We start from the raw sequence: 17,484 nt of genomic DNA on the forward strand, positions 1-17,484 counted from the left end.
TGGTAACTCCAGGGACTGCCCTGGGGGCACAGTTGGAAAGTCTGATGTGATCCACCCTCACCCCATCCAGTGTCAAACTGCTGTTTTCTTTCCTAAAATAAAAGTCTGTGAGGAATAACCTTTTAAAATAGCAAAGAGTTAGAGGTTGGTTTCTTTTTCATGTTCTTATTATAGAAAGTGTTACATGTATTCACAAGTAGACAGTAGGTGTCCTGTACACAGTGTACCTCTGCTGTCACGCCCCACCCAGTCACCATCACCTGCTTTAGAAGTTGTCAACTCCTGGCCCCTCTTGTTTCATCTGCACCCCAACCTCTCATGTTCTTTTGAAGCAAAGCCAGCATTATCATTTTTTAATCTGTAAATATTTATAAATCTGTAAATATCTGAGTTTTTTTAAAACGTAATCTCAGTGCTATTCCCACAACAGGTTAACGCTAAGTTAGTGGTGTCCCCCCAAAGGGACAGTGCCCCTTCCCCCCACTTCGTAAGCCGTCAAGTGTCCCTGGCACTGGCGCCCTGATCGGGCGGGCGCTGGCAGGGACAGAGAGCTGGTGGGGACAGAGGCGGGCGCGGGCCGGACGGTCCCAGCGTGGACGGTGGGTCCCTGCGTGGGCGCGCGATGGTATCAGCTTGGCCCCGGGCTGGAACCTCAAGATCAAAGGGCGCCGCGCGCTCAGCGCTTCAAAGCCGCCGGAGCAGCCCGGATTGATGCAGAGAATGAGAGCGCTCTGCTGATGTAATCATAGCCTGTGAGACAGGTTCTTTTTTTTTTTTTTTTTTTTTTAATTTAAACAAAGACACCCCTTGTTTGTTTAGAGAGGTGAAGCGTGTGCCGCGGAGGGCAGGCGGCATCTGGAGGCTCTAAGCCGGGCTGGGGTGGGCGCGGGGGCGGGAGCGGGGGCTGTCGGGCAGGAATGCCCCAAGCGGAGGGAGTTTTCTTAGATGGACTTCCAGATTTTTCCGTAAAAGACAAACTTTCTGTTAAGAGCAGCTGATTTTTGTCCCTTTCTTAGGGTGGTCGGGTTTGTTCGCAAGTGACCCTCCTGAGATTTTGAAAGCAGCCTCCTCTGGGGGTGAGTCAGGCTTTGGAACACACCTGATGAACCAGGTGGGAGACAAACCAGGAGTAGGCAGGGGCGTGTGTGGGCTGCCTGGGGTCGTTCCCGCTCATCTGTCCCTTCCCCAGTGGGTGTGAGAGGCTTGCCCGAGGCTGGTGAGTAGGGCTTTCTGTTGAGGGGGTGGTCCCCAACAATATGGCAGAATGCCAGGATCTCCACCACCCCAGCCTGAATATTTTCCAAGTCTTTATAAGAATCACAGACGGGTGGCTGATTTTCTAGGTGTTCCCAGCTTAAGCTGGTGTGTCTGCCTTTAGCCGTTTGTTCAGTACACACATTGGCGAAACCCTGTGCCATGCATACCTCCATGATAGCCATGCTCCATTGTCTTACAGACAAATAGTTGCACAGACAAAACAGTCTTCCAAATTGAGCCAGCTTGCTGGCCCTTGAGCTCCTTTCCAAGATCTTTCTCACATCAGAAGTCGGGATCAGTGGGGTCTGAGGCACTCAACCAGGCTAAGTCGTGGTGACTAACGTCCACCTCGGCATCTTATGGGCATGCCAAGCAAACCAGCACCTGTAAAACCAGATTTCTCTTCTGTCCCCAAATCCTTTTCTCTTGGGTTCTTGCCTGTAACTCAAGCTCAAATCCTGCTGTCTGTCTAGATTGTCTTCTCTCTTCTGGCCCCAAAGATGCCTCTGTCCACGTATGTCAAATTGTCTGTAAGCTCCTTGACAGCAAGACTGGGAGGGTTTTTTTATCCTTTTTTAAACTATAAATCAGATTTCCCCCATCTTCTACACCCACCCCCCCAGTATTTTATCATGAAAAATTTCAGACATAAAGGAAAAGTAAAAGAATTTTATAGTGAACACCTATATACTCATTGTCTATATTCTACCATTAACATTTTACTATACTTGCTGTATCACGTATCTGTCCATCTGTTCATGTGATGTGTCTTTAATATTTGAAACCTGGGTACATGTATATGGTAGGTGCTCAGATGTTTTAATGGATATGACAGGGTTTTTTGAGGTTCCCTTTTTATTCTGGTTTTACAACTTTTAGATCCAAATATCTGTCTTTCTCTCTCTCTCTCTCTCTCTCTCTCTCTCTCTCTCTCTCTCTCCCCCCTCAAGTTGGAGCAGCCCCAGGGATTTTGCTTCTTGATTTGGACACTCAAGGGAGAACCCAGAAGCTTGCAGTGGCCAGAGGACAACCTGGGGCATGGAGTTTGCCTTGGAGACCTGTTGTGTTTGAGTGACTTGCCTCCTCATGCTTCCTGGAATGGAGCCCATTGCTCTTCCTCGGTCTTGTCCCACCCTTTGCTGCCTGTTGGTTGCAGGGCTCAGAGACTGTAGGTTTTCGTACAAGAAGGGTGCTACTGTAGAGTGAACGGTTAGCCAGCTGGGTGGAACTTCTGGTAGGTTTTTTTTTTTTTTTGCGGTACACGGGCCTCTCATTGTTGTGGCCTCTCCCGTTGCAGAGCACAGGCTCTGGATGCGCAGGCTCAGCGGCCATGGCTCATGGGCCCAGCCGCTCCGCGGCATGTAGGATCCTCCCGGACCAGGGCACGAACCCGTGTCCCCTGCATCGGCAGGCGGACTCTCAACCACTGCGCCACCAGGGAAGCCCCAAGCTTTGCAGCGTTTAGATGAACCACAGCTTGTTGCACTTAAACTGGCTTCCCGTGAGCTTTCCTTTTTCTTTGCTTTGCTCAGCTTTGTGTCTCCTCCGGAACAAGCCGATGGGATTGCGGGTGTGTGCAAAGTCTTCTAGAGCAGAAGCCCTTTCTTTCACTGTTATAAGCAGGAAATGGACCAGGTCTGCAAGCTTACCAGATTCTTTCTCTTCATAGGATGGGTAAGCTCTTCAACTTGCGCGTGGTGAGCATATTTTCATTCCAGCCTGTGGTTTCCTTGCTTAAGGGTTTGGGTTCAGAGAGGTTTCGGTTTTAGGGGGGGTGGGGGGGGTGGGGTGTGTGTGTGTGTGTGTGTGTGTGTGTGTGTGTGTGTGTGTGTGTGTGTGTGTGTGTGTGTGTGTGTGTGTGTGTGTGTGTGTGTGTGTGTGTGTGTGTGTGTGTGTGTGTGTGTGTGTGTGTGTGTGTGTGTGTGTGTGTGTGTGTGTGTGTGTGTGTGTTCAGAAGATCGACCTGACTTTGCCATGGTCTCCAGGGTGCCAAGTGGTGTGTGACATGGGTTGTGTTGTGAATCTGCTGGTTGTGCCTTATTTTTACTCCAGGGTTATACCTATTTTATTTTGCTGTAGCGGTAGAAGGCAGCTATGCAGCCTTTTAATAATGAAGCTAAACACTATCTCCAGTTTGATTCTGTTTGGAGACCTTTTTTTTGTTCGGTCTAGATTCATGATCCAGGGGTATTTGGGATTTGATTGTCTCTCTAACCCCCGTCTTGGTCTGTGTTTAATTTTTGCCTAGCTCTTGTATTTTGAAGTTTTTAAGCATTTAGAAAAGTTGAATGAATAGTCGAGTGTGGCAAAATGTTAACAGTGGCTCACTTTATACTCTAACATATGTTCTGTGTGTGTGTGTGAGTGTGTGTGTATTTTTTTCTGTTTTGGCTAGACCATTTGAAAGATGCCAATACCATGACCTTTTACCCCTTAATACTCCAGCATACATCCAGCTAAGATTAAGGACATGCTCCTAACCACTGTGTCATCATCACGCCTGTGAAATTGACATGTTTAGATTTCTCTAAGTGTCTCAGACATGTCTGAAATAGCTGGACTTAAAAAATCCACGATGCATTCAGGCTTCTCTCATAGTATTCGACTTTTAAGTAGTTATATTGTGTTGATGCACAGATACTGTAATGCTAATGGGAAACAAAATAAAAGGAAAAGCTTCTTCCACAATCCTACTATCGCAATAAAGCAAACCAATTTCACTTTTCCATCTTCTTATATTTAAAAACGAAGCTCTGGACAAATTTTTTAGTTCATTTTTATCGTCATCCATGAGATAATTGGAGGTATTGTGGAATAAAAAAGAAAAAGAAAAAGGAAAACTGACCAAGACTCTTGCGCAGTTTCACCACATAACCAAAAATTGTGGTCTTTGAAAATTCTAGCTGAGAGATTGGGAGTTTTACTAAGAATGCCAAGAGGCCGGTGGCCTTTGAGTACTGTTTGAATCAAGAGGGAAGAAATCAGCTCTTCCTTTGGTTTGTTCAGAAGGCTGTTTTTTTCTGATGATGTAACAGTGTCTGTAGGTCTTGGATCTCCTTTTTCCAGGGTGGCTTCTCTACTCTTGGCACTTCAAGCTGGATCATTCTTTGTGGTGGGGGCACTGTCCCACGCATCAGAGGATGTCGAGCAGCATCCCAGTCCCCTACCCACTAGAAGCTGGTAACAAGCTTCCCTCTCAGTTATGACAGCTAGAAACGTCTCCAGATATGTGTGTGTGTGTTGGGGGGCGGGAGCACAGCACAAAACTGCCCGTAGTTAAGAACCATTGTTCTAGAAACTCTTTAGGGTTAATTATTGAGTTGGGGTTAACTATGCTACTGATAAGTTTCTGTGGAGAGACATTTCCTATTACAGTGAGAATTGAACTATGTTAAGCCCTATCCCTGTCTGAGAACCCAGAAATTTCTAGATGTCACTGGCATCTAGAAGGGATTGAAATCAGTTGGCAGATGACAACACAATGTGTGCCTTTTGTGATTTTCACACTTTAGCCGGAGCTTGTTACCTGATATTATTGGGACCTGTGGATAGTTGGATGATTGAAAAAGGTCAGTTCAGTTGAAGCTGGGAATGATTTTAAAAGTTTAAAATCATATTTTAATTAAAGTCTGTGAGCAGACAGTCAAACCCAGGCTTTTGTGAATGGGACCACTGATCTGTATTCCTTAGAGTCTTACTTTAGCCCTCCTCTTGATTTAGCACTTAAAATTCACAGTTCTGGGCTTTTTTTCAAAGTGAAGGGAAAACTTACAAGCACTTGCAGACTATCAGGAGCCTTCTAGAAATTTGCCGTTTTTCCCCTTTTTGTCTAGTCTTCAAAAGTTGCACTTAGTTCTCAGCCATTTTTAGTTATTTGTCTTCGTTTAATCTTTCTTTCCAAATTATTTGACTTAGTTTTCCTAGGGTAAAACTCAACTTTTTGCAACATTTAAGATTTAGTTTTGTTATAAATTTATATCAGATAGAGTTAGCATAAACAGATCTACAAACACGTACAGCCTGGCTGGTGGGAGCAGTGGCGTGTGGTGGTCCTGGTGATGGTTTCCTGACCAGGCATCTGCAGTGGGAGCAGGTACCGGCTCACGGCATATTGGGCTGGTCTGTCAATAGCCCCTGCTCTATTCTGAAGTAGCGGAGAGGCTCCAGACAAAGGCGGTGCCCTTTCTAAGTGTGGGCCTCCTCAGGAGTTGGAAGATCTGGGGGAAAGATCTGCCTTAGAGGCCCCAAGCTCCTCGTTGCTCATCTGTCAGGTGGAAGTGACAGTTATGCTTAACTATCAAGCAGGTTATCCTGCAGGTTCCACGCAGGTCACCTAACGGACACGCAGGATGTGCCTTTGCAAATGTGCTGTGGGCCCCTGGGGTGTTACTGATGAGTCAGCTTTTGCTGAGTCTGAGAATGGATTGCTCTTCTGAGGATGTGTTGGCTGCTTCTTGCTCTCTGACCAGAGGACACTTGAACCCTCACACTGAGAGCTTTGGGCCAGAGTAGGAAACAAGCGGCTTTGCTCAGTGTATGTTCATACCCATCCCTGAGGAAATCGCTCTGGGCTCCTACCATGCTGATGGCAAACCCACATGGCATGACTGAGTCTTCGTTGCAGGTCTTGCTTGAGTGGAGGTTACTGGCTTCTCAGTGATGAACCCAGAGAGCAGGCGGGAGTGAGGAGGCAGGAGGTGGGAGGACAGGGGCTCGGCTGGGGTGTCGGAGACTGGCAGGGTTCTCATCACGGGTCCTGTACCCGTGCTTTGATGTGCATGCAAAGCAAGTGACTTGTGGAGACTGCACCACCCCGGAGGAAAAGAAGTCATCGTTGCAGTGCAACATTCTACGGTCTTCTGGACAGTAAAATTTATTTATTTTTGCCAGGATGCCTCTTTCATTCTTTCATCATCAGGCTGACCAACGTTGGATAGGTCAGCAGAGTCTTGTGCTGTTGAATGAATGGTTAGATAAATCTCACACTGATGTTCAGAACTTGAAGGACCGTTTGTTGTGGAGTGTCACCAGTTAGGGAAACTGAGCCCATCCAATTGCTTTTTTTGTAACCTTCCTCCTTCTCCCATCAAGGGAAGCTAGAATCTTCCCAGTAAGTGAAGACGTTACTTTGTAAGTATGTTTGTAGCTTGAAGAATAGCGAAATTGTGTTGCAGTTAGCATTAGGGAAACCCTGGAATTATTGGTGCAAATTGTTATTAATACAGCACAAATTCTGCCCTGAAGCTAGCACTAGTCTTTTGACATGGGAAGTGACAAAAGAGGAATCAATCCAGGAGGCTACTATTGGTTAGGGAGCCCGTCCATCCTTGCCAGGCACTAGGTCAGGCACTAGGAACACTGTAATGGAAAAGACATGGATCCAACATCGCACTGGGGAACCTGTGTCCCAGTACAGTCATTCTGGAAACAGAGGGACTCTTTCTGTCCAGTTCCCCGGGGCTGTATGTGTAGTACATGTGTGATCGAGAAACAGCTAAGCTTTGGTCACATGGCAAAATACAGGTGAGGCTCCCGTGGTCAGAGAAGGCGTGATGGGGACATGCCGAGCTTGGTGATGCATTGGTGTGGAGAGCCTGGGAGACCCGAACTCGGTGACAAGTGTAGGCTGTCAGCCAGGCATGGGGCCAACTTGGAACAGAGGCTGTGGAAGGGACAGGGGTGTGTGTGGTACCTATAGCTGAGGCTCAGGTGATGACCTTACCCTGCTCAAGCTCGGAGAGGACGAGTTGAGCCATGCACACAGTCATCCCTGAGCACCTATTTGAAATCAAGGGTGAGAGCCTAGAACAGGGAGGTCTGCCTGGGGCAGTAGGGTGTGGAGGAGCTGATGCTTATCTTAGCTGGGGAGGGGCCTGGCCCTCTCTGAGCTTGGTTTCCTCACCTGTAAAACGAGGCCTACATCTCAAAGGTCTCTCCTAGTTTGATTAAAAAAAAAACCAAAAAACTTAACATTGTTGAGTAAGAATGTAACCGCTTGCCTCTTTGATCTTTGATCAGTGATCCAGGTGAGTGGAGGGGACCTGGCTTTTCCTGGCTCGAGCTACCTTTGGAGTGAATGCAAAACGTCTGTTTGTAGATGGCCAGGCCCCTGTTGTCATGTACAGAAGCTCAGGCAGCGTGAGAGTGCGGGAGCCACACAGCAACACAGGGTCATTGTGTGCATGTACTCGTGGTCTTTCCCCGGGCCGCTCTGCCCGGCAGTGACTTGAGCTGAGAGGCAAGACTGAGCAGAGAAGTGGTTTCTGCAACTAGAGCCCTGAAAGCTGGTGCAGGGCTGATCCCTATTTACTTCAGTCCTTGTCTTGGGTGTCTCTGGCTGTGGTTGGCTCCTCTTAAGAACCTGCCTGGAGGAAGTTTACCCAGTGTCCGCCTTCTCTTTACCAGCAGTAGTGGATCTTCAGTTGCATCCTCTCTCAGATGTGCTATTCCCTCTCGCCCCTCGGCCCCTTGCCCCTTGCCTCTCCCTCCCTCTGCCTGAAAGACAGAAAGCAAAACTTCTAATTATATGGAAACAAAGATTGCCAAGGTTTATTAGAATGAAGTGTTGTGTGTGTGTGTGTGTGTGTGTTCCACCTGTAATAACGGCCAAATCTTCCAAAGTACATCATCTGACATTTTAGAATATAGACCTTTTTCTCATGGCAAAGCTGTATTTTAATAGCTTGTGGTTTTTAAAATATCATCTAAACTCACGAACAAATGCATTCTTCTCAATTATACCCTGATTCTACCATGATCTTCCCTTTCTTCTCCTTAATGTCTCTAGAAATTATTGGAATCTACTGGGGGATTGTACATTTTAAGTGTTCAAAAATGAATCAGTTCAAGTCTGAGCAGTATGGTAGTTAAAAGGAGTTTTAGGGGTTATTCTGATTCTCTTTTTTAAAGGAACATTCCTGAACTTGGTTGAAGCCGTCAGTGTTCCTGATGAGCCATGGACCCGTGAAGCAAACGTTGGAGTCTTCTGGTGGGCATCATAACTGTTAAGGAGTTAGTGTTACCCCTGCCGTGTTTAAATGTTAACCAGAGGGCTTCCTCTGCTGTTATCTGTTATCAACAATTATTTGGAACATTTTCTGGCAGTCGAGCTTTGTTTTTCCTCCGAGGAGATGCTAGAACAGGATGAGAATAGACATTAGGCCTCAACAAAGGAAGATTCTTGATTATATCCAGAGAAACAACTGGCTTTGCGGATACATAGAGTTTGCGTTCTTAACATTTTGTAACCTCCTGTCAGCACCCCCTGCCCCCCAATACATACACATACACACACACACACGAGTTATCTGGATCTGGGGGAGAGGGCTGTAGTAATTATTTTATTGTATAAAAATGAATGGTACCTTTTTTCCTATTAGGGATACTCATTAAAATTGCTTTGTGGAGACAGTGATGGCGAGGTACAGTGAGACACAGTCGAGTCCTCTCTGAGGTATTAATGCTCTGAGGCCACTAATATTTGGGGGGACACATAAAGGGGGTACTGCTCTATTGCAGATGTGTTCATTTGGTTATTAACAAAAGGCTGGGGTGACCCAGAAACTTAAACCCGGAGAAGAACAAAAGTACTTTCAAACTCACAAATGGGACGATGTTGGAGGTTCCTGAATAGCCCCTCTGGAGTGCTTTCTCTGCCACCTAGCTGCTTTGGAGCTGTGGCTTCTAATAGCTTCTCAGCCTAGAGGGCCCCATAAAATTTTAGCCTGTTTCTGTATAGAGTGCTTTGGAGTGGCCATTTCTCTCTGCCTCTTATTTACTCTCAAATACCCTCTGGAAAAAGAGCTGATGAGGTGCATTGAGAGTTGGCATCAAAGGCCATTCATTGATCACCACCACTCAGTGCTCCTGTATTTTTGGCCTTAAATTTTGTTTTAAAAAATTGTTTTAAGGCATAACTCCTAAAATTCAAGCAAGCATTAAAGTCTAATCAGTGAAAAAGTAGATTAAGAAAGGAGAAGCCTTCCCACCTGTAGATGCTGCCATGACCAGCTGGGTGCCTGGTTTTTCTTTTTGGCAGTTATCTGTGTGCCCTGTTCCTAGACTTGCTGACCCAGGGCTTCTCCGAATGGAGCAGGGGCACCGGAGCACCATAACCAAGCCTCAGCGTGGCATGCAGTGTGGGTCGCGTGAAACAGGACACACTCGCAGGCATTTGTGGGGCAGTGGTGCTTACCTTACGCCCCTGGGTTTCATGTCTCTTCTGTACGCTTCAGATGTTGTCCCAGTTTCTGGGTATGGCTGTCAACGATTCTTGATTCTTCTGGTGGTGTTCTCCTAATAGGGCACTTCCAGAATGGAATTTCTGAATAAATATCTCAATTCCTTCCATCTCAGATACGAGCACACAGACCCTGTCCCTGTACCCGTCCTTTGTCCCGAGAGGCATCTCTGTGGGAGCCCTTCAGCCGCAGCCCACCTTGGTGTCACAGGTGATAAAGCCCCGTTGTTTTCAGGTTTCTGGTCACTCGGCCCCGACCTCGGCATTGCTTCTCTGTGGCTTGGGTTTCGCGTGCCCTGCCGGTGCCCTCGGTTCATCTGTCTTTATTCTGGGTTCTTTGCTTGGCATGCATTCACCAGGCTCCGCTCCCTGAGGGCAAGGCTGCTGTCTTTGCACCTCGGAGGCTGACCTATCCACTGTTGATCCCCTGACACCCCACACATCTGGCCAGCTGCCCCAGGTCAGCCCACTGCCTCCTCCAAGGTTTGTTGGGTTCCGTCCTCCAGTGGCTGCAGAAAATGATTTTCTACAGTTCCATCACAGTGGTTTATGAGAGAATCCATTTTCCTAACCCGGATATGGGGTCCCTTCCACCAGCAACAGAGTATTCCCTGAGGGCCTCCAAAGAGGCTCCCCACCTGGATTCCCAGCCACCTCACCAACCCCAGGAGTCTGGGCAGGTGAGTAGATGATCTTTTTATTAGAAGAAGCACTGCTTGTACTTTTGCCCTTCCCCACCGTGCACTGAACCCCACCAGGCCTTTCCTGGTCCCCTCCTCGGTGCAGGAGACTCCAGGGGTGCAGACCAAAGGCCCAGTCGAGGTGATTTAGGAAGCCAGACCCTCGCTTCTCTGGCATAGGTTTCTCTGCATCTGTCAGGCTCTCCCAAGAGCTGTTTTGATTCACCCGGCACCTTTATTGCTGGTTTCTGCTCACTGGCTGGCCTGCTGCTCCCAGACTCATGTGAAGGTCTTTCAGCTGTAGGTCCCTAATGGGGAGGACAGTCTCCTATTGGCTCTCCAGTGTCACTCTCCTTATCCTCTGGCTGAAAGTCCTGACCTGACCCAGCCATGACCCAGACTCGGACCCTAGGTGGCCTTTCTAGCTTGGTCGACCTCCCATCTCTACTTGTGCAACCTGGGTTTTGTGGCTGTCATGCCCGCCCCTCATGCCACACCTGTGCAGTCTCTTGCCTTGAGGACATGCTGTCCCCGAGCCCTGGAGTCCGTCAGCGGCAGGCCCGACACCTTTCAGGTCCCAGTGCCTCAGCACCTCTCTGGGGCTCCCGGGGCCCTGGCAGAGCAGCAGGCTCAGTGCCTGGGAGTGTGGCCCTCGGTTCCTGGACCTGTGAAGTGCCCTGAGTGGCTGCTGGGTCGTGGGTGGCTCACTTCTGATGGCTGTGGTCTTGCTCATCTCCCATTCCTCCTCCCCCTTGGCTCTAGGAGGTAGTAATTTTTTAAAATTAATTAATTTATTATTTATCTTTGGCTGCGTTGGGTCTTTCTTGCTGCGCGTGGGCTTTCTCTAGTTGTGGAAGGTGGGGGCTACTCTTCATTGCGGTGCGTGGGCTTCTCATTACGGTGGCTTCTCGTTGCAGAGCACAGGCTCTAGGCGCACGGGCTTCAGTAGTTGTGGCACGTGGGCTTCAGTAGTTGTGGCTCGCGGGCTCTAGAGCACAGGCTCAGTAGCTGTGGCGCACGGGCTTAGTTGCTCTGCAGCATGTGAGATCTTCCTGGACCAGGGCTCGAACCTGTGTCCCCTGCATTGGCAGGCGGATTCCTAACCACTGCACCACCAGGGAAGCCACAAGTAGCATCTTGATTGAGCATCATTTACTTCAGATATTCAACCAGCAGTACATTTTTTATGGAATCTTAACCCATATCCTATTTGTTACCTCTCAGAATATTGGTAAACTATTATTTTAGCTTTACTCTGTATTTCGTGTCAGTGTTTTGGGCACAGGTTGTTGTGCTACCGTCAAATTTTACTTGCTCTTTTTTTCTGCAAGTATTTAACAAAAAGTTAAAAAAAGAAAACAAGTCCTATAAAACCCCACCTTGGGTAAGTGATTAAGTATTGTACAAATAAAATGTGTGCTATCCCCATCCCATTCCCAAGTTAAAAAAAAATTGTATGATTCGCATATGAAGTTTTTCTTCAGTTATATGTTCTTAAAGAGAGGAACAGTAGCTTTATAATTTATAGTGAGGCTTACACCTTGAGATTTGCAAGAATGGGGATAGGTGAAAGGGAGGTTTGTCAGTTGTGGCATTTCCCTCCTTTGTTGTGTAAGCAGATTGTATTCCCACAAAAGTACATATGTTGGTCCTGTCAATTTTAAAAGAGGCTAAATGGCATTCGTTATTTTGTCTTTTCATACAGAGATTTTTAAAAAGTGGCTTAGGAAATAGATATCAAAGATATAAACTACACTTGAACAATTGAACGGAAGAATTCTGGTATTTTCACTTAGGGTGATCACCAAGGAAGCTAGCTTTCATTTACATTTTTAGCGTTGCAAATTCTTTCGTTTATCCCATGACTTTCAAAGAAAATGGGGGTGAAGAGCCCCACCTAGTCACATTGAGTGTCATTGTTCACACCAATGGATTCTCAGTTTTTTTAGGGTAAAGGTGAAGGAAAGGGCAACACTTAGGTTATGGTGGTTTGAAAGAACCTGCGTTGTCTTCTAAAACCAAATGAAAATGCAAACCACAGTGGAATCTGCAAGGAATCTCTGCAGAAAGACCAAAACTGTTTCCACAGCGCTGCTCTGCAAAACAGATTCTTCAGGAAGTTAATTGTATATAATCATCATATATAGCATTATGATGTGGTAAATTTGAACCAACAGCTCTTAATTCCTCAGAGCCATTCACATGCATGTCCACAAAATTGGAAAGACTTTTTGTTTTTTTTTTCTTAATAAGATCCTGTTTTTGGTAGGGCACTTGGAGGGAACACATGCGTGAAAACTGCACCAGTGCCGCTAACATTCCTCCTCACCTGTTTTTCAATCTTTTGATTGTGCTGTTAACAGGCTACATTCCTCCTCTAGTAAATGAAAATATCTTTAAGCCATATTTGTTTACATTATTCTCAAAAGTTTTTTACTAGGGCTTTTTCAGATTTGGTTTTATTTTATTGATGATGGTTTAAACAATTTAAGAGATGAAGTTAGTTTAAAAAATTTAAAGTATATTTTAGCTTCTCTGTATTAGGGAATATGGAAAGGGGAATATCAACATTCCTTCTCTGAAAAAATGCCTTTGAAATGTAGGCACGTGCTTCATTTGTATGACTTTTGCTAACCTATTTTTTCTAGTTTGTTTTATAGCTCTTTCACTGATGTTGATGGATTTTCTGTAGCTCTTATGGAGCCAGGGAGGCAGATGAGTGCTCTTAACCTTTTAGTGGAATCTTAAGCTGATAAAAATTTGCAATCTTCAAGCCAGTTCTTTAGGTACTTTTGTGGTCAGTGCCTTTAAAGCAGAGGGTACTTCCCTAAAACAGTTCAGAAAAATTTTTAAAGGGACAATTTTAGCTCAAGTGCAAAATCCTTGCTTCTAGTAATAGTGAATCTACCATGGTAAGTATTTTGGCAAACTGTCCCCTAAAAATCTATAGACTGTTGCATAGAACCAGGATGCAAGCCTTAGCTTTCATGAGACACTGCTGAAAAGTAATTGACAGTGATCTGAAAACTTAGAATGCCTAGAATAGGTTGCAACTACTGAAGAGCTATTTTTATGCCCAGAAATCTCATATTCCATTCTAAACGCAATACTTCTTAAAAACCAAGTAAATAATTTCTTCGAGTACACTTTTAAACATACATGGTAAGGAACACAGTACTGAGCTTTGGTGTCAACGAAATGAGTTGAATTCCAGGGTCTGTCAATCCTCTGGACAGGGCCACTACTGTGTTAGTTTTCTCACCTGTAAACAACAGTAACTAAATATCATAGGGTCTTTGACAGTTAAAAGGATTACAAACTGCACAAGGATAGGGACTCTCTCTTTTGTAAACCTTCCATGAAAATAATAGGCAATCAAATATTCTTGAATAAATGAAGTCACAACACTTAATGAATGCTTATTAAATTTCACTTTAAACATATACCAGGGACTTCCCTGGTGGTCCAGTGGTTAAGAATTCGCCTTCCAGTGCAGGGGACGTGGGTTCAGTGCCTGGTCGGGTAACTAAGATCCCACACGCCTCAGGGCAACTAAGCCCACACGCCGCAACTACTGAACCTGCGTGCTCGCCTGCAATGAAGATCCATTGCTGCCAAAATAAAAATAAACAAACAAACAAACATATACCAGTATTAGTTCATGGATTCCTGAATTTATAAGGTGATGCTTTGACATTTCCACATTCCTCATAGGGGTCTACTTTTTGTTACAAATAGATTTAGTTAACACTGGCATACACTTTACATTATTTGTGGGAGTGGTTTTACAGGAATTTCCTAAAGTGCCTGTTAAAAAGACAAATGCTAGTCCCTAGAAGAGGCTCAAAAATCTGTATTTAAAAGCCTCCTACAAGAGATTCTTCTGTAGATGGTATGAGTACCATATTTTAAGAAGTCTGGAAGAAAATGTTCAAACTTTTGGCTTTTTTCTTCCATGTGAACCATCTTCTAGCCAAACTGATCAGTCTCCTGAACTAGAAGACCTTGGTCTGGGACAGAAACCCAAATTTCCATGAATACAGAAAAACTGCAGCACCTCCCAATGGACCAAAAGATTACTCATTACACCTCAACTCTTACCATTGTTTCTACTGTTTTAAGGATTGTTAAAACATCTGGCTGCTGGGTTGAAATGAACTCTTCAAATGTACCACATACATACTTCACAAGTGTTAAATAAGCATGTGGTTCAATCCCTAAACGAGTCATACTTATTTTTTTGAACAGCTACTTACAAAATAATCTAAATCACTGGAATTATAAATCATGTAACTGCTCGTGATTCAAAGGCAAGGCACAGCCATGATATTGCATATGTAAGAGTCTCCCATAACTACAAAAATACATCTTTATAAATATAGGAAAACATAGTAACATATCTTGTTAAAGGACAATAGCTTTTAGTTCTTTAGAGAAGTATGCCTGAGACTCCATAACTGAAGCCATGGTTATATTTATAACCAGTTTAGGGAGGATGTTGCCCACTGCCTAACATCTGTAGGACAGTTAGGGTATTTCTGCAAAGCATTCATAATTTGTGTATTATCCAGAAGTAGTTTCATCAGCTGGTACTCCCTCTGTGCATTTACTGATGTTCTTTCCAGGGGCCTTATTAATTCTAATTGTTGTAAGTGTTCAAAAGCCTTCATGACAACAGGTTTCTCAAAATTATAAACAGAATGGGCCCTCCTTTGAACAAACTTCTGAAACTCATTATAAACCATTTTAAAATTAAAGGGCTCCTCTTCATAGATGTCATTTAAATGTTTCATTGCTATGATAAGACAGATTTCCAAGACTGACAGACCACGTACAATATTTGCTTTAGAGCCCACGCTACACAGCTGGTTTGCCTCCATCAGATCTGCTGCAGTCATAAATGGTTGTGATGGTGTTACGCGATTTAAAGCAAGCCTCAATAGCATGTGTAATGACCGCAGGTTTTTGCTGACATTGAAATGCTTCTGCAGCACTTCTTGCACACTTCTATCTTCTGAGAGACTCTGAACCTTCTCATTCCACTTCTCAGCGAAAATCTTGTCTGGAAATACTGCAGATAGAGATAATTGTTCTTTAAATATTTTAAGATACTGTGGAAAACCAAATGAATTCATTAAGTGTATCTGCCAGTGGGAAAATCGTGACTTCACTCTTTTTTCTAAGAGTTCCATAATATCCAATCTACGTGTAAGACCAATAACTGCTACTGGAGCCTGTGCAAACTGAGAAATGTCAAAAAGATTATAGAGGAGTGTTTGGTTTTTATGATGAGCAAAAAGATCAAATTCATCTAATACGAAGATCGCTGGGCAACTACTAGTCCAGTCACCTTTTTTTAAAGCTTCCGGAAGAAATGAAAGGTTTTCAGCAAAGCTTCCAAAAACTTTATCTCCAACTACAGTTTCCAGATTTAACTGCCTTTAGGGCAATTTTATCATCGATCTGCAGCAGGCCATTTAAGTGAACTTGTAATACATTTTCACTCCCTCTTCTACTTCTATTAGTTCTTTCAAAGCATGGTTTATTAACATAGTCTTTCCTGATCCTCGGGGTCCAATAATGAAAGCCGAGTTACTTTCTCCATGGATAGCAGTTCTTTTCAGCAGCTCAATTAAGTGTTTATATTGTACTTGTACTCCAAATAGGTTACTATGTGGACTCTTATGACAAAATCTTTCACGTAAAATTCTTTGTACCCGCGAAAGGTATTCTGCTTGTATTAAATTGTTACTCTTTGATTTACGACTGCTCATTTAAACACATTGAAATCCAGGGCAGAGCAGGATCCTGGGGACCGCGGGAATCCCTTCACAGGCTCCCCTCGCCGCGTCCTCTGCTCTGCCTCACCTGCTGCCAGCGATACACCCACACTCCCTTTACCATGGCTCTCATGGAGCTGAGCCAGCAGGCAGAGCAGCCCCTTGAGGGCCTCTGAAAGCAGAGCTGAAGTACAGACTCCAGGGCTCTTCTGCACGAGGTGGAAGGAGTCTCGGATGTACCTGGAGGGGAGGAAGCCAGCTGGGCATTATAAATACTCCCGGGCCTCAGAGCAGGATGGCAGAGGACATCCGGGGCCATTCCAAAGGCAGGGCTGATAGGTTCACACCTTGTTCATTTGAGCTGCTACTACATTCATGTTTAGGAATTTTTTTTTTTTTAATTATGAAGATGAATCTCTACCTCTCATGCCCTGGCTGGTGCTGTTAATACACAACTGAGACTGGAGGCCATACATTTGAAGATGATGAGCTGTTGCCAACAAACTTTCCTCTTACAATAAAAAATTTTTTAAAAAAGAAACCCTCCCCCCATGCCAGATTTGTTTGTCTGAAACTTGTCCCTGTTGGTATCCCAGGGGCTCCCATGGAAGCTGGCCTGGGATGGTGGGGGGACAAAGGAAGGGACAGAGTAGGTCAGTCTGAGTTGGGACTGGCCTGTGCTTGCCTCCCGGTGCACATGCTGTGTCAGGGCCTGCATCTAGGCTTAAAATGCTATTCATTCGTCAACATACTGACCCCCTTTTCAAGTTTCATTGTTCTGTTGTTTTGACTATAGAAGTGACACTTTTTATAAAACCAGTTTCTGTGATCTGGAACAGGGTTCTCAAACTTTTATGTGCATCAAAATCATCTGGCCCCCACCTCTAGAGAGTCTGATTGAATGGCCCTGGGGTGGGTGGGGCCTGAGAATTTGCATTTCTAACAAGTTTCCAGATATCGCTGCTATGGCTGATCTGGCAACCACCCTTTGAGAACCACTGATCTAGAAGGTACAAGGAAATGAGCACCATCTTCAATCTTACCACTCAGAACCATTGTTAACATTTGAAATGTAGTGAATATATATTTATGTATATGGACAGAGTTTTAAAAGCAAAGATGGTTCTGTGCTATACATATTATTGCTTTTTTTAAAAAAAAAAACTTTTTTTTTTGGCTGTACCGTGCAGCATGTGGAACTTCCCCCACCAGGGATTGAACCTGCACCCCCTGCAGTGGAAACACGGAATCTTAACCACTGGACCACCAGGGAAGTCCAAAACAAACTTTAAATTTTAGAATCGTTTTAGACTTACAGATAAGCTGCAAAGATAGAGAGTTCCCATATACCATTCACCCAGTTTCTCTTATTGTTAATGTCTTACATTATTGTGGTACATGAGTCACAACTAAGGAACCAACAGTGGTACATTACTGTTAACTCCACACTATTTTTGCTTTTAATGAAAATATTACTTTTAATGTTTTTTCATAATATTCAAATATCAGAACTGAATAGTGACAGAAG

General features: G+C 44.7%; 1 protein-coding gene and 1 pseudogene across 2 annotated transcripts in view; one reads left to right on the forward strand and one right to left on the reverse strand.

Moving 5' to 3' along the window:
• The window catches only part of ZNRF3 (zinc and ring finger 3), a 148,239-nt gene that overhangs the window by 33,140 nt on the left and 97,615 nt on the right, over nucleotides 1-17,484 (forward strand). The window lies entirely within an intron of this gene.
• LOC308626972 (origin recognition complex subunit 4-like) lies at nucleotides 14,626-16,446 on the reverse strand (annotated as a pseudogene). The gene has a single exon. The product of its transcript is annotated as an origin recognition complex subunit 4-like (transcript).

Source organism: Mesoplodon bidens (genome assembly GCF_964165515.1).
Source record: "Mesoplodon bidens genome assembly, chromosome: 13".
Taxonomy (NCBI): domain Eukaryota; kingdom Metazoa; phylum Chordata; class Mammalia; order Artiodactyla; family Ziphiidae; genus Mesoplodon; species Mesoplodon bidens.